Consider the following 21385-nt stretch of genomic DNA (forward strand, 5'->3'; position numbering starts at 1 on the left):
CCAAATTCCTTTGGTAAAAAAAGAGTCAAAACAGGAGAATTTAAAAAATAGGAGAATGGCTAAATAAATTCTTAATAGAATATTATACAGCCATTAAATAACTTTAAAGAAAATTCGAATGCTGTGAGAAAGTGTTCACAATACGATGTAACGTGGGGGTGGGGAGAGGGAAGGCAGCTGTAGAGTATGATTACAGTTAAAACACACACTTAGGGGGCTTCCCTGGTGGCGCGGTGGTTGAGAGTCTGCCTGCTAATGCAGGGCACACGGGTTCGAGCCCTGGTCCGGGAGGATCCCACATGCCGCGGAGCAACTGGGCCCGTGAGCCACGATTGCTGAGCCTGCGCGTCTGGAGCCTGTGCTACGCAACGAGAGGGGCCGCGATAGTGAGGGGCCCGCGCACCACGATGAAGAGTGGCCCCCGCTTGCCACAACTGGAGAAAGCCCTCACACAGAAACGAAGACCCAACACAGCCAAAAATAAATACATAAAATAAAAAATAAAATAAAATAAAAACCACACACTTAGATACACACGTATGATCCGTGCAGAAAAACAGGACTAGAGAGAAATACAACAAAATACCGACGCCATTATCTCTGGGCACTGAGGTGACAGATGACTTTCATTTTCTCCCTTCTACCTTTCTGTAGTTCCCCAATTTTACAATGAGTATGAATTGCTTTTATAATTAGACATAAAACAGAAAAGCAGAGTCGGGGGTTGGTCTTGCCCAAGCTTCCCCTCCCTACCTGCCCCTCCCTCCACACCAAGCTGGGGGATGCTGGGCTCTGTCCTCGCTGGCCGGCCTGGCCTGGCCGGAGATCATGGGGTTCACCAGCCATCCCTGCCCGTGGAGGAACCAGCGAGGGGCCACTGCCCTCTTGGAGCCCAGGCCCCGCCCCAGGCCCTCTGGAAGGGTCAACTGCAGTATGTAAATTTCCTGGCTGGGGACTCTGGGAGATGATCCTCTCCAGGGCTGAGAATCAAAACATTCATTATCTACTGTAAGAGAAAAGCCATCTTCTTTGTTCCTTGCATCCCTTTCGGAGCCGCTGAGCGCAGCGGGAGGGCTGAAGGAGAGCTGGCCTCTGTCACCTTCTCACCGCGGGCCCCAGGCAGGCTCCCAGCTTCCCCCTGTGGGACTGGAGCGCCCATCCCACTTGGTCTCCGGGGCCCTTCCAGCCCCAACGCTCTGGGCTGCTTCTAACCTGAGAGGCAAAGGCCCGGGGGCACTGGCCCTGTCTTAGAAAAGCTGTCTGGATTCATTCAAGAGCAGTGTTTGGAAAAGGCTGGAGAGTCAGAATGCAGCATTCGCCACCACCCCCATCGACCCAGCCCTGCGTCTGGCTGGCACCTGCTTTTGCCCCACCCTGTTCTCACCCACTGGGGCTGGACTAGCGGAGGTTTCCAGAGAGAGGGGGCTCCCTGCTCTCCAGAGCTGGCCACAGAGTTGGGCCAGTTCCAAAACGATGCCCTCACTTCCTTTCGGCCACCCCACCCGCTCCCGGTTCTGGAAGCTTCTGCCTTCCTCCTGGACTATTTTAGCAATCAGGTCACCCGTGGGCTCACTCTGAGCTTGTGGCCAGTTAGAACCCACATGCCTTCTTCACAGAAATGGTGGTACCTCTGCCTCCTCCAGATCCTTCCAAAGTCAGGGTCCTCGGGGTGAAAACACAGAACGAGGTGGTGACCTGGAGGTCCTCCCGTATCAGGAGGTGTGGGGGGCTTGCTCAGGAAGTGAGGCCAGGCACTGCTTCTGTCCCCATCGTGGCCAGCGCCCTGCAAAGGTGGCTGCTGGCATGGAGGGAGCGTTGGTCACAAGGACGTCGGGGTGGCCTGCACATCTGTGTGTTCCCACACGGTGCCGCATCGGTGCTGGAGACACACGTCCCTCCCTCTGGTCCTCACCGGCCCCAGGCAGTGAGCTGATGCTCATTTGGAGGGGAGCTGAGTGACCTGTCAAGGTCACCGTGCCGGTGAGCAGCAGGGCCGAGACGGACCCTGGGGAGCCCCAGCAAAGCTCAAGTCCACCTGGGCTGCCCTGGCGTTTCCCTAGGACCTGGCAGACAGTGGCAGCCGGCCCAGCTGGCAAACGAGTTCTCTTGAAGCCTGGGAGGCTCTGCAGCCCTGGTTCTACCCAAATAGCAGGTTCCCAGGACCCCACGAAAAGCCCAAAGCCCCCTGTAGCCCGTGTGTTCCGCTCAGAGCTGCTGATTACCTACTCCTGCTTCTGCTAAGCCCTGGCCAACAGCAGGTGGAGCCTTCTGGCCTAAGACCCGCCCCCCGCCCCCTCCCCGACACCTTGGCTTCAGGCGGAGGAATGTGAGCCGGTTCCCATCCTTCCCTCCCCCAGGCCTCTGACTGACCACAGGCCTTTCCCGGCCAACGCGGAACCAGGTACTGGACCAAGAGCAGATCCTCGGGAGCCTGCAGTCCATCCAGGAGGAAAAAAGATAACAAACATGCAAACAGAAGGGTTCTCCGTGATTGTGTAACGGAGGTGCAGCGGGAGTGGGGGATGGGGGCAGGGCAACTGAGAGGGGGTGGAGAAGAGCTGCGGGAGGAGGGATGCAGGGGCCTGCGGCCTGGGGCTGGGAAGAGCTGGGCACCGTCCAGGAACTGAAGGAAAGCCAGTGTGGCTAGGGCAGCACAGTCCAATAGGAATAGAATGCGAGCCACACATGCAATTTACAATTTTCTAGTAGCCACAATAAAAAAGTAAAAAGAGGGAGTTGGCATGGGGTCTCTGTCCAGGCTGGTTCCACCACAGTTTCCTTTAAGATCACACTGACCTTGGACCCAAGGCTGCCTTACAAAGTACACAGTGTTCCTGAAAGTACACCTTTCACAACAGTCTTAAAGTTTGCAGCAGAAGAATGTAAAGTTCCTGCAGCAACAAGTGCACTTATTACCAATGATGGGATAGGAATAAATCCTGCACAGACAGCTGGAAATGCTTTTCCAAAGCATAGTTCAGAACTGTGAATTACTCCTGGAGATCGTGTTGGAAGTTGTTAATATCTGCTACTTGGAACATACAATTACTTTTCAGAATAAATATTGGTATTGTAAAAAAAAAAAAGTAAAAAGAAATAGGTGAATTTCATTTTAATATTTTATTTAACCCAATATATCTCAAATATTAACATTTCAATGTAGAATCAATATAGAAATTATTATTATTATTATTTTTGGCCATGCCATGTGGCTTGCAGGATCTTTTTTTTTTTTTTATTGGCTATATTCCCTGTGCTGTATATTACACCCTCAAACTTATTATTATTATTATTATTTTAAATTTATTTATTTATGGCTGTGTTGGGTCTTCGTTTCTGTGCGAGGGCTTTCTCTAGTTGCGGCAAGCGGGGGCCACTCTTCATCGCGGTGCGCGGACCTCTCATCATCGCGGCCTCTCTTGTTGCGGAGCACAGGCTCCAGACGCGCAGACTCAGCAATTGTGGCTCACGGGCCTAGTCGCTCCGCGGCATGTGGGATCCTCCCAGACCAGGGCTCGAACCCGTGTCCCCTGCACTGGCAGGCAGATTCTCAACCACTGCGCCACCAGGGAAGCCCGGCTTGCAGAATCTTAGTTCCCTGACCAGGGATGGAACCCAGGCCCCCTGCAGTGGAAATGCTGAGTCCTAACCACTAGACCGCCAGGGAATTCCCAATATAGAAATTATTAATGAGACATTTTACATCTTTTTTGTACTACAGCTTCACGATCAGGTGTGTATTTTACATGGATGCGCACATCTCAATTCAGACTAGCCGTATTCCAAGGGCTCAGCAGCCCCGTATGGCTAGTGGCCACTGGTTAGGACAGCACAGGACTACGGGAGGGTGAGCAAAGGGGAGGAGGTGTGAGATAAGGTCAGAGAGGTGGGCAGGGATCACCTTGGATTTATTCCAGGAGTTTCCGGAAGCCATGAGAGGGCTTTAAGTAGGGGCGTGATGTGATTCACTGCTGTCTTTAGAGGCTGACTCTGGCCACCACTTGGAATGCTCTGGAGCAAGTGAGTGAGGTCAGCTGCCAGAGAGACACCCAGGTTGGGGCTGAAGGCGGCCTGGGCCTCGTTGAGGGCAGCCATGATGGAGCTGCAGGGGACACTGAAGACGCCGTGGAGAGGCAGAGAGACAGGGAGACAGGACTTCGCATCTGCTTTTTTTTCTTCCTCTCTGCCAAAATTCCTCCAAAGTAACCCTGTCCTAACAGTTGCCTTCCTCCCAGGAAGAGATCTGCGTGGTTGCTATTTAACAAAGCCTACAGGCGCTCAACCAGAAACAGTTTGCCAAAGGCCCAGAACTCAAACAGCTGCCACTTTCTGTGTCTCAAAGAATCACTGCATTTCTGAGCAAGAAAAGATAAATCTTCTAGATGCTCAGTATCACCTAGTGATGAGATGATCTCTGGGGCCAGCCTGCCTGCGTTTCAATCCCTGCTGTCCCTCTAACTAACTGTGTGACCTTGGACAAGATACTTAACACTTCTGGGCTAGTGTTTCCTCATCTGTATTCCAGAGGCATTAATAACCTCTATCTCTGGGGTGACTGGGAAGAGTAAATAGGTTAATACCTATGAAAGTGGTTAGCACAGTGCCTGACACATATGAGGCACTCATTACATGTTATCTATCATAATTGTTGCTGTTTTTGTTAACAGATGAGATAACTAAGGACAGGAAGGGACCTGCCCAGTGTCAAACAGTAAACCTGCGGCAGAGCAGGAAACAGAACCTAAATTTTCTAATTTCTGGCTCTTACACAGAGCCACCTCCCAACTGGAAATGCTGGCCATCCCTTCGTTCAGACAGTTACCATGTTCTCCCCATGTGCCAGGTGCCATGCTGGTACAAGCCCCATCTCTACAAAATCAAGGCTTTCCAGTTCGGAAGGAAAAAGCTTTTTGTCAGCCACTCTGGACTACAGGGTGAGAAAGGTTTTGTTTGGTGCAGGCAGAGAGACACGTGCTGATAACAGGGCAGTCAAGACAGCGCTGGCCCGAGAACTGGGAGATCCCAGGCTGGGTCGCCTCTGCCTGAGCTGCTCTGTGATGTAGGCAAAGGGCTTCACCTCTCTGATCTCAGCACTCCTGGCTGCAAGGCAGGGGACAGACGTTAACAAGCACCTTCTCTGTGGAGCCCCGAACTCCAAACCGCTCACGGCCTGATTGGGGAGAAGGAATGAACTACCAGTCAGACTGGGATGTGGCCTCCAAGGACATGGGCCCTATGGCTCAGATTTTCTGGAACATTCCTGACTGACCCACCCTTTTCATAAGAGCCATGTGTATACTGGCCCACAAATCCTAGTTTTTAAAAAACAATCTGTCACTATAATAAAATTATGAGAGTCTGGTTCACAGGATTTCATAAACCAGCAACATTTCTAAAGAAACTTTAGGGAACTTGCAAAGGACTGAAAATTTGTTATTCTGCCAAAGAAGGCCTTTAAAACCAAACAACAAATGGTGCTGGGAAAACTGGATATCCATGGGCAAAAGAATGAAACTGGACCCTTATCTTCCACCCTACACAAAAGTCAACCCAAAATGGATTGAAGACTTAAATATAAGATCTGAAACTATAAGACTCTTAGAAGAAAACACAGGGGAAAAGTTTCATAACAATGGTCTTGGCAATGATTTCTTGGATATGACACCAAAAGCACAGGCAACAAAAGCAAAAATAGACAAGTGGGTCTATATCAAACTAAAAAGCTTCTGCACAGCAAAAGAAACAATCAACAAAAAGGCAACCTACAGAATGGGAAAAAATATTTGCAAACCATAAATTTGCAAACTATACACATGATAAGAAGTTAATATATAAGGAACTCCTACAACTCAATAGCAAAAACCCAAATAACCAAATTAAAAAATGGGCAAAGGATCTGAACAGACTTTTCTCCAAAGAAGAAACACAGATGGCCAACAAGCAAGTGAAAAGGTGCTCAACATCCTTAATCATCAGGTAAATGCAAATCAAAACTACAATATGATATCACCTCACACATGTTAGAATGGCTAATATCAAAAAGACAAGAATTAACAAGTGTTGGAGGATATAAAAAAGAGAAACCTTGTGCATGTTGGTGGGAATGTAAAATGGTGCAGCTGTTAGGGAAAACAGTATGGAGGTTCCTCAAAATAAACTGAATATCATATGATCTAGCAATCCCACTTCTGGGTATACATCTAAAAGAACTGAAATCAGGATCTCAAAAATATATTTGCATTCCCATGTTGACTGCAGCATTGCAATGGAATTGGAAACAACCTATATGTCCATGGATGGACGGATGAAAGTAAAGAAAATGTGTGGTATATACATACAATGAAATGTTTGTTATTCAGCCATGAAAAAGAATATCTTGTCTTATGCTACAACACAGATGAAAACATGAGGACATGCTAAGTGAAATCAGCCAGTCACAGAAGGACAAATACTGCACGATTCCACTTATATGAGGTATCTAGAACAGTTAAATTCATAGAAACAGAAAGTAGAAGGGTGGTTGCCAAGGGCTGGGGGGAGGAGGAGATGGGGAGTTGCTCTTCAATGGGGGTAGAGTTCCAGTTATGCAAGAGGAATAAGTTCTAGGGATCTGCTGCACAGCGCTGGGCATCTAGCTAACAATACCGTGCCATACACTTAACATTTTGTTATGCGAGTGGAACTCATGTTATGTCCTCTTTAACCACAATAAAAAAACAAAGTACCTTCTGGAAAGGACATCAGAACACCAAAAAACAGGAAAGCTATAATCTCAGAATAAAGAATAGTCCTTCAAATTAAATAGCTTTAGTTTTGTGGGGGAAACAGACCACAGGGTGTGTGTGTGTGTGTGTGTGTGTGTGTGTGTGTGTGTGTGTGTGTGTGTGTGTGTCTTGCTTTCTGCTCGTCCCTGCCCATTTCTCATCACACTAGACCTTGCGTCTGGAAGTCCAGGGGAGGAAGCCATGGACACTTCCTCCTCTGACCACTGCCCCGCGCCCCCCGCCCCCTTCTTCCTTCAAGCCCACAGCACTTTGCACACACAGTTCTAGAAGAATGCTTCTCTCACTTATTTGGGGCTGGCTCTGCATCTTCCCACTGGGCTGTGAGCTGCGGAGGGCAGGATGCGTCCCACCCCTCTGTCCCCACCCCCATCTAACTGGTACTGGCACCGGGTAGGGGCCTGGCACACACTGTTGGGTGGACAGTGCATTCTGACTGGACCTGCAGAGGCAACGTTGGCATCGGGCCCAGGAGACCTGAAGGGCTTAGGAAGGGAAGAATGGAAACCATATGGAAGGAGTGTCCCTAAGAGAAGCACCCCCAGCCCCAAGACCCCTCTGTCTCGAGGACTGGGTACCTCTCTGTCCCCGCTCACAGCCTGGGGGAGGGTGGGGAGAGGCAGCGGGGGATGGGGGTGGAGGTGGGGAGAAGCCCTGGAAAGATTCCTTCCCGATAAGGCCCAGGGCTGGGACGAGTGGCAGGAAGAGGCTGAGCCGGGCCCTCAGAACCACAGACAAGCTGGGAGTCGGGAGGCCCCGGCCCCTCCTGGGCCAGCCCCGCTCCCTCCACCCGCTCCCCTCCGCGCCGGCCCGAGGTGTCTCAGCCCCAGCAGCCAACCACAGGGAGAGCAGAGGGCGGAAGTGGCCGGCTCTTCAGACCTGGCTGTCGGAGGTGGGCTCAACGGCCATACGCTCCCCACATGGCAGCCACCGCCGGTCCCCCAAGCCCAGAGGCCCAGGTGGGGCGCCGAGGGACATGTGACGGACAGATGGCAGCTTCAAAAGCACACACTGGTCCTTCTGCTTGATTTTCACCCAGTCACTCCCTCCCCTGCTTAAAACCCCTTACGGTCACCCGGTGCCCTCAGAATAAAGACAGGCTGGCCAGCTGTAGGCTCCCCTCACCCTGCACTCATCTGTGCCTCTTGCCCCGGCCATTTGGCTCCGTTTGCAAGTAGGCGTTTATTTGTGAGAATCTTCAAGTGCGCAGGGACACATCTGCTTTTGCTCCTGTGGCGTCCCCTACATGGTGCAGGGAGCCTGACCCCGGTAACCACGCAAGAACTGTTTGTCGGTGGAATGAATGAAGAAGCTGGGGAGGAGGGTGAGGCTGTGGGGCAGCCAAGGGTTTGGAGATCAGACAAGCTCGGGAAGACCCACTGGCTGTGTGACCTTGGGCAGGTCCTTGCCTGGCAAGACTCTCCCAACCTTTGCTGGCTCAGTTCACCCACCTCTGAGCACAAAGCAGGGATCACACTGTTCAGAGAAGATTGGTTTCCTTACTTTGTTTCTTTTTTTATTTTTATTTATTTATTTATTGGCCACACCGTGCAGCACGCGTGATCTTAGTTCCCCAACCAGGGACTGAACCCAGGCACCCGGCAGTGGAAGGGCAAAGTCTTAACCACTGGACCCCCAGGGAAGTCCCTTTGTTTCTTTTTTAAAAAAAATCCAGCCCTTTCATTTTATGGACAGAAGGCTGTAGATGAAGTGACCCCCCCCCACCCCCATCTCATCTTGGTGTTCATGTTTATCTGAACCAAAAAGGGAGTGCAAATTGGTGAAAACTATTTTGGAAAGAGACTTAGATATCACCTGCCTACATGCAAAATGCTAGCATCCACCAACCCAGCCCTTGTGCTTCTAGGAACTTGTCCTAAAGAAAAGTACAATACATTGTTTTAATAAGGGAGAAAAAAGCAAGTGGGAGAATTTTCAGTATTTTTAGAACTGACCACCAGGAGGCGCCCTTGGGTCAGTGTCTCGATCAGGTTAGCCCAGAGCCCCTGGATTTAAAGGACAAAAATGACAAAACCCAGTTCTTCTCAAAGGACGTGCCAGTCTTACTTCATCGCACCCTGGCAGCTTTTGTTACAGACAATATCTACGTGTTTTGTGTCCTCTCTGCCCTTCCTCATAAACGACTCCCCTTACCCCAAAAAAAAAAAAGGCAATTTTAACTCTTACATTCTAATATTGTTCTGCTGGGCTTATTTCTGTCCAGATCTTCATCTCTCAAAGCTCCCCGGTCAGAATTCAGTTTGTTAGAATTCGGAACTTGACTTGTGCAATGTCTTTCATGGGCTTCATGACAAATGGATGCTACGGATCTTGTTATTCCTGTGAACAGGTGGGGAAACCAAGGTTGGCACAGCCCAGGCTGCAAAATATACGATGGCCCGGAGGAGAGAACCTGGGGCCCAGGGTAACCCAAATAAAGTCAGTGAGCTAAGCCCCGGCCTTGGGCTCAGCCCTCTAACCTCTCCTGCTGCCTCCTCTCTCTGCATTTTTGTGATGCCACGTCCCTGGACCCAATCCCTCCTTCCGTCTGCTGGGCGCCTGCCACTTATCCTCCTGGTCTCTGTCTGCTGCAGGTTTGGGGCCCTCCTGGTGGGCCATGTTTCCCCACCCTCCGCACACACTCCCCAAGGAGTCCAGGCAAGGATTCCTCCCCTTACCCGAGGGGCTAAGATAAAGTCATGAACCCCCAGGCTCCTTCCCACCCCACGTCCTCTGCTAGGCACCGCCCCCCACTGCGTGGCCAGCGGGATGCTGGGCTCGGAGAGGGAGAGCAGGGGCTTGTCTCAGGTGAGCTAACGGAGGGGCCCACCGCTTGCCCTGGGGATCAGTCCTGCCCACCCAGCGACAGGAGGCGGGGATGCCTCCTCACAGGACCCAACCACCCACGAGCTACTCCGCCTGAGTTTCCAGGTGCCCAAGGGGCCTTCCTCCTGCCCCTCCCCCAAAGGCTCGGTGTGCCTCCTGCAGCACCGTCCCTCCCTTCCCGTCCCTCACTTCTCAATCACACTGTGCGTCAGGCACCCACCCTGGGGGCACAGGGCCGCTCCTGGCCCGTTTCCGGCCCTGGGAGGGGCTCTCTCTGGGCCTTGTTTCCCCGTCTAGAGGATCCCCGGGCCCCTCTCAGCTCAGTTTCTCTACCCTCAGTGCAGTAGTTTTTCATTAAACTCGTCTTTCAAGGAGGAAAAAAGAATTAAGAATCTTTTTCCTGGCCTCCAGGCTACTTACAATGACAGTTCATGAGGTACTGCGCTCTGAGCTGAAAAAGATCCATTTCGGAAGAGGTGAAGCCTGGAGGAGGAGGGCGGAAAGAGAAAAGAGGCAGTGACAGCCTCTAGTCTGGTCTCCCAGCTCCCTCTCTCCTCACCCCTCACGGGGTGACAGGAAGGCTCTTTAACAACACAATTGTGGTCCTGTTGTTCCTGCTTCATTTAAAATCCTTCCAGCCTTTCCCACCTTGCAGCACTTGGCATGGTGAGCAAGGCCCCACGGGATCTAGCACAGTCATTCAACAAATATTTATTCGGTGCCAAGCTCTGGGCTAGGGAGAGAAAGACAAGGGGCAGCACATAAACATAATGTTGCACCTGACGAAAGTGTCATAAGAACAGTGGGGTGGGAGGAGGCAGAGGCTCGGTGGTCAGGGAAGGCCCCTGGGAGGAGATGACAACTTGAGCTGAGACTTGCCTAACGAGGAGGAGTTGGCCCCGGAGGCCTCAGGAGGCCAGAGCAGCAGAGGGGTCGACGGACAGGCTGTCAAGACACGACACAACAGGAGAAGCAGGGGCTGGATCGTGCAGGATGGCCTGACAGATGGGGAAACTGAGGCACAGGACTAGGTGATGCGTGCACGGCCCCGTGGCTAGTTGGCTGCTCCCTTCCTAACTGTCCCCACTCAAGGTACCCAACCCGCTCTTCAAATGGTTCTGAATCACCTGCATCGGGTCCTGTGTCCACTCTGGGGTTTCCCAGGGCAGGGCAGCATCAGCCACCTCAGAGGACCAGTGCCTGGTGTGTAGTCGATGCTCAGGAGCGTTTGTTGAATTGGATCTCGGCATCTCCAGGATGCCTGCAAAACAGCAGGGGCTCAGAGAGTGTAGGCTGTACTGACACTGCCCTAGGCCACACAAAAGGCTCCCCAAGTGTGGCCCCACAGGCAGAGTCAGCCCAGCCGTGCAGCAGCTGCATCTGTACCCACGGTCGGTCCTGGCCCTCACTGCTACCTGCTGATTAGAGCTGCCACCAAGATGCGGGGGCTTGTAGGTGCTGAGAGCATTGTGCGCCCCCAAAGAGCTCTGAACCCAGCTCCTCACCCCGATTTCACCTCTGATCTGTGTCCCTGCAAGCCCAGTACTTCACACCTCAAGGGCGGAAGCCGGCAGAGCTGCATTTCAGGATGTCTTTGGTGATTTGGGGACTGTTACTTAACCGGCTCTCCTCTCTACCTTGTTGGTGCCTGGGGAAGAAAACTCCACCCCATGAGCAGGTACCCAGCAACCACATACCAGGCACCTCCGAGGTTCGGGGCCTTCTAGAAAGCTAAGCTAGGGGAGGTGCGATGGGAGCGGCTCGCAGGTTTATCAGCTCTCACAAAGGAACAGAAACCACCGCTCAGGATGTGGCAGGTGTGAAAGGAAGAGGAACTGCATGAGCTGCAGCCCGGCCAGCCCGGCTCAGCTCCTTCCCAAGGCCAACATTCTGCTTCTCCTGGTGCTACAGGGTTTCTGAAGTGGCCACACCACCTGGAAGAAGAACCCAGGTAGAGGGGGCAGTGCAGAGGAGTCCCAGCGGGACGAGCCCTGCCTCCTGTCCTCCCCCTGCTGAGACTGTCAAAACGTCCATCCAGCAAGAATGGGCGTCGGCTGTGGAGGGCACAGCCCCAGAATTCCAGGACTGCACCATCTAGGAGACAGACGTGGAAAGAAGCAAGTACAGTTCAGGTGCTCAGACGGAAGACCCCTCAGGACACTGTCGGTGGGCGGGGGGGACGAGGGTGGTGGTCGTCTCCATTCCAGAGCAGCAAGAGGGGTGCTGGGCGAGGTGTCACGCCTGCCACAACAACAGCTACCCCAGTAGCGAAGGCTGTCACCAACTGGCTCACCATGGGCGCCAAGAACACACACTTGGCTCCATGTACTCCTCCCAGAGCCTCAGAATAGCCATTGCCCCCATTTCAGAGATGAGGAAACCGAGGCGAGGAGGGGTGAGTGACTTGCCCACGGGCCCCCAGGCAGTAAGGGTAGGTCTGGAAGGAGGAAGCTGGCACGTTGGTTCCAGAGATGTTCCCCCAAGGTAACAGCGACAGGGCGTCCGGGCACCAATGTGTTTAAACCTGCCAACTGGTTCTATCTTATTTCCAGCATCACCAGCCACCCTTGCTACTCTGCCTGCTCTGGGCTAGCAGGGTGGGGCCTCTTCCTTGGGTGTGACACAAAGACCAGGACCAGGGGGCAAGCCTGACTCAGCCTGCAGACAAGCCTGGGAGGAGGAGACCGTGACCCAGATGCTTCTCAGCAACTAGATTTCCTCTGCCCTCCACAGGCTGCCTGCTCCCCTCCGCCCCCACTGCCTGCAGTCAGTAGCCTGCAAATTGCCAAGTGTTGATGATTACAGGAGGCCCAATCTAATCAACGCCTGAGAGGGAGGAAGCAGGGTGGGTGCGTGCGTGCGTGCGTGCGTGCGCGCGTGTCCCATCTCCCCGAGCCCTTAGGACAGAGGCAGAACGTGGGTCATGGGTCCAGTTCGTTGAGGCCTGGGCAGGCCAAGGTCACCAACCCTTCCAGGCCAAGCTGGGGTTGGGGTCAGCAGCGCCTCTCCTTCCCTGAATTGAGTGAGCCTCGCAGGGAGAGCTGAAGACCCACAGGGAGGTAGGTGCCCTGGTGGCCACAGCCAGCCAAGACTCTCAGGCCAGCCAGCGTCCAGCCCCTTTCAAAACTCTGGGCCTTGGCAAGATGGTTTCAGGAGGAAAACTCTGGCACGGAGCAGGGATCTCAAAAGCAGCTAGTTTAAACCTCTTCTGGTCCAGATGGGGTTAACAGAGGAGCAGAGAAAGGGCACAGTTTACCCAGGATTACAAGGCAGGTTAGACTCAAGTCCCTGGCTCCCCCATCCCCCCACTTCTCACCAATAAGAGGGACCCTTCCTCCCAATTCACTTTCTTCACAGGCTTTCTCTCCAAGAGGCTGGAAGTGAAGTGTAAGGAATGGCTTTGGGGCTGGGCAGACTGGTTTGAAGGCTCACTCCCCCACTTAATTGCTGTGTGACTTCGGGCAAGTGCATTTCCCTCTCTGAGCCTATTTCCTCATCTGTAAAATGGGGAAAATAATAGATGCTTCTTAACATTGTAGTAAGAATTCAGTGAAATAAGGTGTCCCTGGGATGGAAAGCTCCTCCTGGGCCTCTGACAGGCCTTCCTGATGCCCTGTAGGTGGTCAGACACTCGGCAGACTCCCTTCCTGTCTCTCTCTGTGATGGCAAATACACCCTAACTCAGAAACACACATTCTCTGCCAGCCTTTGAGACAGGCTTGAAAATCCTCCCCGAGGCTGGCCACAAGCACAGGGCTTCTCTCTGGATGGTTTCTCTGATGGGGCGGGGCGGGGTGGGGGCGGGGAGGATGGTAGAGAGATGGATGGAATTATCGGGGCAGAATTCCTCCTCACTGCTGCCCCGGTTTTCTGAGAGCTTGGCCCCCAGTCCCACCCCCCAAGAGCCTCCCGACTGCAGGGGCTGCTGGGTGGAGGGGTTCCTGGGGAGCAGCCTTCACCCCTTCACCCCTCCTACGGGTGGGCGCACATCTGCTGCAGGCAGCGAGGCGGGCAGTGGAGCTGAAAGCTGCTGACAGCAGGCCTCTGAGGAGGAGTGTGGAGGGGAGGAAATGGGGGGAAGGAAAAGGAAGAGGAGGAGGAGGAGAGAGACCGGGTGAGTCCTGCTCCCTCCCCACGGCCCACCCCGACAAGCTAAGAAAAGCTCTGGGGGAGAAAAACCGCCAAAGATGCACAGTTGCCCTCCCCAGCCCACCGAGCTGGAGGCCCTTCCTTCCCTGGAGCCAGCTGCCCCCGGCAGATTAGCATTTGGCTCCGGAAAAGCAGGCCCCACACACCAACCCACGGGAGGCTGCCAGCTGAGTCAGACTCTCTACCTGTCAGGAAATCATTCATAAAATACGACACCTGCCCAGCGCCCGCCCTCACCCCAGCCACTGTCAGCCACCAGCTCCACAACCACAGTGCCTCCAGCCCACCCTCCCGCCCCCACCCCCCAGCCACTTTACACATTTCTCCTGGGATAGCTTGAAATAAGGCCGGCTCAGCCTCGGTAAATCAGTATTTACGGGTCGCCTGCCCTGGGGACGACAGCTGAGTCAAGAAGAGCGACAACTTCACTCAATTATCAACAAATGACAGTGACACAGATTCCAAAGCGTTTTCAGTGTCACGACCACGCCAGTAGTGGGCACTTCTTTATCTTCAGTTTATGTACAGACAGCTGAAGGCTCCCAGGACACCTCACTAAACATAGCTAGACAAGGACCATGTGGCCAATCCTCCCACAAAGGAAAACTGGGGGCCCCAGGGGGAGGTGACTTGCCCCAGGTCACATGGGAGTTCAAACTCAAAGCCCACATCTTCAAAATGCAGATGATATCCCATGTTCTTCTCACGTCCCATCACCCGATGCGGCCCTCCTGCTGAAGAACTGGATTCTTTATCACAGCCCCTTGTGCCTGGGCCCTGCTACCCTCGGCCCTCATCACACTCCCCCTTGCTCTCCTTCTGCAACCACTCTGGCTTCCTTGTTTCTCAAACACACCAAGCATGCCTCAGGGCCTTTTCACATGCCACCCCTTCTCCCTTCCATTCATTACATGTCAGGCTCCCTATCATCCTGCAAGACTAAGTTCCTTGTCACCTCGGAGAGACCATGAGAACCACCCCCCACCAACATTATTTCCTATCCTTGCATGAAAATTGTTCCCATCCTAACCCATATTACAAGTTAGTCGTGTACTTCTTCACCTGTCTACTGCCTGTCTCCTCAGGGAGAGTAAGCCTGAGAGGTTGGTTTTACTCACCATGATGTCCTCAGGTCCTTGCACAATGCTTGGTACAAAACAGACCCTTGGTAAATATTTGTTACACGAAGAACTGAATGATTTCTCGTTGTGTGCAATCAGAACCCCTCAGGCTGGCACTCGAGTCCCTTTATCCTCTGACCATACCACTAAGTTGAGCAGTTAAATGATCAGAATACGTCTTCCGAGTTTATCATTCTTATTCGGTGTTCATGACAGAGAGGCTCAGAAGAGCCCTGGAGGGTGAGGGTGGTCGCCAGGAGTTGGGAGCCCAGGTAAAGGGCCACTCGGCCCCACCCAGCCAGGTAGGTGCCCTGACAGCAGGACACTGTGGGTACTGTAGGATGGCGTTCTGTAAGACACTCTGAAACTGCTCTTATTTCTATTCTCTGTGCCCCCAAGAGTGGCAGAGAGTCATCAAACAATCGCTGCTTCACGAGAAGGGTTTCAAGCTGCACCTGGGTCACCCTTCTGATCAATCTCTAATCAGCACTGACCCACCAGGACTCAGACCTACTTTAGAAGCCAAGGCAAATATATCCAAGTGACAGGGTCAAGGGTTCTCAACATTATATGTACATTAGAATCACCCAGGAAACCTGTGAAAAAACACAGATGCCCTGACCACTCTGTCCCACGCTGATTTCACAGGTCTGGGCTGGGGCAAGGCGAGTGCCCAGGGAGATTCTGATGCACAGTGAAGGCTGTCAGTGATTCCAACCCCGGCCAGACACTGCAACGATTTGAGCAGCTCTGGATCTGAGCAGCTCTCCCCTCTGCTGCAGAGATCCTGACACACGGGCCGGGGTTTTTCAAACATTCCCCATGTGCAGCCAGGGTTAAGAACCACTGCCCAGATGCTTGCTTTCTAGACTGTTCTAGCTGACCCAAGTCAGGGGACCTGGCTTTTCTTATGGGTGGTGGATGTTAGGTGAACACTGATTGAGTGCTTGCTATGGGCTGCACTGGACACACCCCTGCCCTTAAAACTTCCACTCCCAGTTTTAGAACTGGGAGACAGCTGGGAGGGGGGCCAGGCTGCGAGGCAGGGCACAGATGCTCCTGTCCCTCTCCTGCCTAACCCCTGTCCATGACTCCCGTTAGGACCAAGTCCTAAGGCTCACCTGGGAGGATCTGGTCCCTGACTATCTTCCCGCCTCCTCTCCTGCTGTTCCCGTTCCCCAACACTCACCCAGGGGCGCCTTCATCTTTTTTTTTTTTTTTTTTAAAGAAATTCACGTTTTTATTTATTTATTTATTTATTTATTTTTGGCTGTGTTGAGTCTTCGTTTCTGTGCGAGGGCTTTCTCTAGTTGCGGCAAGTGGGGACCACTCCTCATCACGGTGCGCGGGCCTCTCACTATCGCGGCCTCTCTTGTCGCGGAGCACAGGCTCCAGAAGCGCAGGCTCAGTAATTGTAGCACACGGGCCCAGTTGCTCCGTGGCATGTGGGATCTTCCCAGACCAGGGCTCGAACCCGTGTCCCCTGCATTGGCAGGCAGATTCTCAACCACTGCGCCACCAGGGAAGCCCCCGCCTTCATCTTAAACTACATCCAGTTCTTCCACAAGCGCCACGTGACTTCCCACCTCCCTGCAAAGGGAGCGCGGTTGCCCACAGCAGTGCCCTCAACCCCCACTCATCAGACTGCTTCACTCCTGCTGGGGCCTCACCCACGGGGCCGAAGGCTCCATCCGGGCTCCTAGGGCATGTACTGCCCACCTCCTCCAGTGGGCATCTATCACACTGCCCTGGAGTCGCTGCCCATCTCCCTGAGAGCAAGGCTGTGCGTCCCTAGCATCTAACACAGGCACCTAAGAGGCTAGGGGAGCAGAGGGTAAGCAAGGGCAAGTTGTGTTTTTGGCTTACCTTGGCTAGGTTCTAAAGACTTCTTAGAGAACGGACAGCCTCGGGCAGAGAGGAGACTATTCAGTACCAACCCAGGAACTAGAAAGTTGCCACAAGAATAGAAACCTAGGAATTGACAGGCTAGAAATCACCAAGAGATGCCTCATCACTTGGTTAAAATCCAGACTCTACCACATACCAGCTGTGGGCACTTGGGCACGCTATTTAACTCTCTGAGCCTCAGTTTCCTCATCTGTACAATGGAGATAATTATAGTGCTAACTCAGGGCTGCTAAAAGCAGTAAAACAAGCCAAGGTATATAAAGCCCTTAATGCAGCAGTGCCTGGCATAAGGAATCACTCAGTGAATGTTGGCAATTATCACCATTATTATTACTCATGGAACACCCATGCTGAAAACGCGTTTAGAGATCATCTACATTAACTCCTGCATTTTATAGTCAGGGAACAGGAAGGTCTCACTGGCTCTTCGGCCCAGGCTCGCAAACCCAGAGCAGGACCAAGCCGATGGGGGTCTCCTCCTGGGCCACTGAGGAGAGCTGGGAGGGGCTGCTGGGGATCACTTGATGTGCTGGCAGGATTCCAGCCGGACTTTCTAATGACTTGGAGCCTGACAGTCCCAACACCTCGTCTCTGTTTCAGGCAAAATCACTGAGCATATTTTAGGATCAGCAAAAACCCACAATGCCTTTGGCTGAGCACTTTCCCTCTTCTTGTTGAAGCCCAGGGGTATTTTCTAGGAAATTGAGTCCATCTGTTTCTGATTCATTTGTACTTAACTCATCACCAGGCTGTTTTGTAAGAGCCCTTTGATGTGAAAGCAGCCTTATTCCATAAGCCTCTCTAAGCCTTTATTTAGTCAACAGTAGGTAAACGGGGCTCTCCAAAGAGGCCAGAGGCAGCTTCCTCATCTCGCTCAACACACAGGCCACGTGACAGGGAGGCGCGGCCCTGAGACCCCCCTCTTTGGGTCTGTTAGGGCAGAGCGACCACTCCCTGACGCCGGCCCAGCCCCCAGCACCTGGGGCATCCTCCTGCTCTTCCGCAGCTCACAGCCTGTCCGCGTCAGTTTACGACTTCCTGCGTGTTGCTGGAGCTGCTTGGTTTCAACTCCTCCAGGGTGAGCGGATGGTCTCCCCCTTTACGGCGCCCCCACCACCCCAGCACCAGGCCCTGTGCACAGTCACAGGGACCAGCACTTCCAAACCAAAAACCCACGGGAGAGGTCTAACACGTATAAGGGTCCCCAAAGGGACAAAGGGGCGGAATATTTGAAGGTGGGGCTGCCCGCAACGTAGCCGCAGCTCAGAGAACCGCTGATTGAACTGGAAGTCCCAGAGTACACAGGGAGAGTCTGTCTCCCCTTCCCTCTGCCACCCAGACCAAAGTACCCGTGAAGTCTCAAACCTGCCCTGCTTCATTCAGCAGGATGAAAAATCGAGGAACCTCCCAATCTAAGAAAACGTACGTACGAAACTCTTCACTGAGTTCAAGGCTGAGTCACAAAGTGCTCCTGAAGGGAAGCCAGGATGTTTTAGGGGATGTCCCTAACTTCGGGGTGGCTTTCAGGGCTCCACAACCCAATCCAGAGGCATCTCTGTTAGAGGCAGGATCTTGGAGGGGCCCAGCGGGCTGGCAATACCCTGTGTTTATTAAAGACGTAGTTAGCAGTCTCTCGAACGCAGGGGATGGTGTAGCCCAGCGGCTCTCAAATGCAAGCGGGCATCACAGTCACCCTCCGAGGGCTGGTCACCATGCAGAGCGCCGGGTCGCACCCTCAGAGTTCCTGACGCAGTAGGTCTAGAGCAGGGCCCAAGAACTTGCATTTCTAGTGAGTTTCCGGGTGACGCTCATGCTGTGGCATGAGTCCTGGGACTGCACTTTGAGAACCACTAGTCTAGCCACTCATTTAGTCCCGGGGTGAGAATATCATGGGTGGAGGCGGCTACCTACTGCCGATGAATGTGTTTCGTTTCCCCTTTTCTCTGAATACCGGGCTTAGTACTAAGTTAGTGAGGGGGTGACAGTGGAGGCTCTGAAGCAGGCCCTGGGCTCCGTGCCCCACAGAGAGCACCTCATTCAATCCTCACAGTTACCCTGCGAGGTCGACACTATCTCCACTTTACAGATGAACTGGAGAGGAGAGGGGAAGCGACCCTCCTCAAGGCCACACACTATTTAGCCCAGGAGCTCGTGCACAGCAAGAGGTCAAAATGTTCTCACTGAGTGAGCACATCCGTGAACACAGATGGTTAAGAGGCGGATTTGAACCCAAATCTGACTCCAAAGCTCAGACTCATTCTACCACATTAGCAGGAAGTATCAAAGGAGGTAATGTAAGCTCTGGGAGGGAAAGGACTAAAGCTTTTCTCTATTTCCTTCCTCCCTCCCCGCCCCCCACTTCCCCTCTCTGACTTTCTTCCCTCTCTTTATGAAAGTAGTGATCTGACTAAAGCTTTTCTGAACCTCCTGTCAGGGTTCAGGGTCTGACCTAGTGCAGCAGAAATGAAAAGCAGTGTTGAGGAGCTGGCCCCAGAGGGGCCACAGGGGAGAAGTGGGACCACCTGCCAGAGGACTGAAGACAAGGCCCAGGTTATGGGCCCAGATCAGCCCCAGGGAGTCACCAGGGCCTCGTTAGAGACAAGGTATCTAGAAATAATTCAGGTAGTTGGGGTGGAGGAAGTTTAGTTGTTTTGGTTGAAAAAAAAATATTTTTACCAAAAATAATCGATGTTCTTAGCAATCTGGGCAGGTAGAGAAGTTCTCTTTGAATTTTTTAACTGTACACCTTTCATGTATTATCTCTATAAACAGAGCACACTAATGGATGCTTACATTGAAAAACTTAGAAACTACAGATAAACAAAAGAAAAAATTCAAAATCTGTAATTCCATGACCTGGCAATAACCACTGATAATGTTTTCCTTTATTTTTTAATTTTTTTGAATTAGTTTTTATTGGAGTACAGTTGCTTAACGTTTACGTTTATACCCATTTTATCCACTTACTAGTTTATGTCTATGTAAACATTTTTTACAAGAGTAGGTTCACCTTGATCTTATTGTTTTGTAGCCTGACTTTTTTAAGCAACACATCATGACCATGATCCTTTCATTGTCTTCAATATCCATTTCAATGGCTACATGCTCCTCCATTACATGCACACACCATAATGTATATAACTAATCTCTTATTGCCTGATACTAGATTATTTTCAATTATTTGCTATATTGATTTTAGTTTATTTTGGACTAGTACATTGTATTCATCATTGGGTTACCCATGGTTTGAAAGAGCCTCATTTGGATCAAGAGATGACATTTTAAGATTCCTCCTGTTTTAATACAGGCTGAGAAGTAAAATATTCATGGAGATGTTTCAGTGGGGGTTTGATTTTTGTAATACTTCTTAATTTAGGTAAGTTCTGTTAAAACCTTTCTAATTGGAATTTTATGGAATGTGAATTGTATCTTGGTAAAAACCAAACAAAAATCCTTTCTAGTTGGGAGTTAGAAGACCAAAGTTCCAATTGTTGCCATGTGACCTCATGCAGTGTAACTCTTGATGTGTCCTTTTTCTCAGATACTGGTGTAACAATACCCAACTCTCAGGGTGTCCTGAGCTTCAAACAAGATGGTGTGTGTGAAGGAATGAATGCTGTTCTCTATGCATAATCACCAAAGCAGGAAACAACCTATTCCACTGGTCACTGGTAAACAGATTTATAAAACTGGGATGTGTCTATACTATGGAACACAAGCCACGGATAAAAAGGAAAAAACTGCTGACATGTCAATAACATAGATGACTCTGAAATACGTTATGCGAAGTGGAAGAAGCTAGCCACACAAGGCTACATACTGAATTATTTCATTTTTACAACATTCTAAGAAAGGTAAACTGTGGGGAAAGGGATCAGGTCAGTGGTTACCAGGACTAGGAGTGAGGGGAGGGGATTGACTATAAAGACTCATGAGGGGATTTTCTGGGGTGATGGAAATATTTTATATGTTGATAACAGTGGTGGTTACACAACTGTATACATTTTTCAAAACTCATTGAACTGTACACTTACAAAGGGTGAATTTTACTCTATGTAAACTATGCCTTAATAAATCTGACTCCTGGGCTTCCGCGGTGGCGCAGTGGTTAAGAATCCACCTGCCAATGCAGGGGACATGGGTTCGAGCCCTGGTCCAGGAAGATCCCACATGCCGTGGAGCAACTAAGCCCGTGTGCCACAACTACGGAGCCTGTGTGCCACAACTACTGAAGCCCGCATGCCTAGAGCCCGTGCTCCGCAACAAGAGAAGCCACCACAATGAGAAGCCCGCACACAGCAACGAAGAGTAGCCCCCGCTCACAGCAACCAGAGAAAAGCCTGAGCACAGCAACAAAGACCCAACATAGCCAATAAATAAATAAATTAATTAAATTAAAAATAAATAAATAAATAAAATTTAAAAATGAAAAAAAAAAATGACTCCCCTCAAAAAAAAAAAATATAAGGAATTCCTTGGCAGTCCAGGGCTTTCACTGCCCAGGGTGCGGGTTCAATCCCTGGTTGGGGAACTAAGGTCCCACAAGCCACATGGCACGGCCAAAAAAAGGAAAAAAAAAGTATAGTACTGTCCAGGTAT

General features: G+C 51.6%; 1 pseudogene; it reads left to right on the plus strand.

The window, feature by feature from the left end:
- Positions 1–1618: 1618 nt before the first annotated feature.
- Positions 1619–3022, plus strand: LOC103017797 (ubiquitin-fold modifier 1-like; annotated as a pseudogene).
- Positions 3023–21385: the final 18363 nt, after the last annotated feature.

The sequence above is a fragment of the Balaenoptera acutorostrata genome, chromosome 15 (genome assembly GCF_949987535.1).
Source record: "Balaenoptera acutorostrata chromosome 15, mBalAcu1.1, whole genome shotgun sequence".
NCBI classification, from domain to species: Eukaryota; Metazoa; Chordata; class Mammalia; order Artiodactyla; family Balaenopteridae; genus Balaenoptera; species Balaenoptera acutorostrata.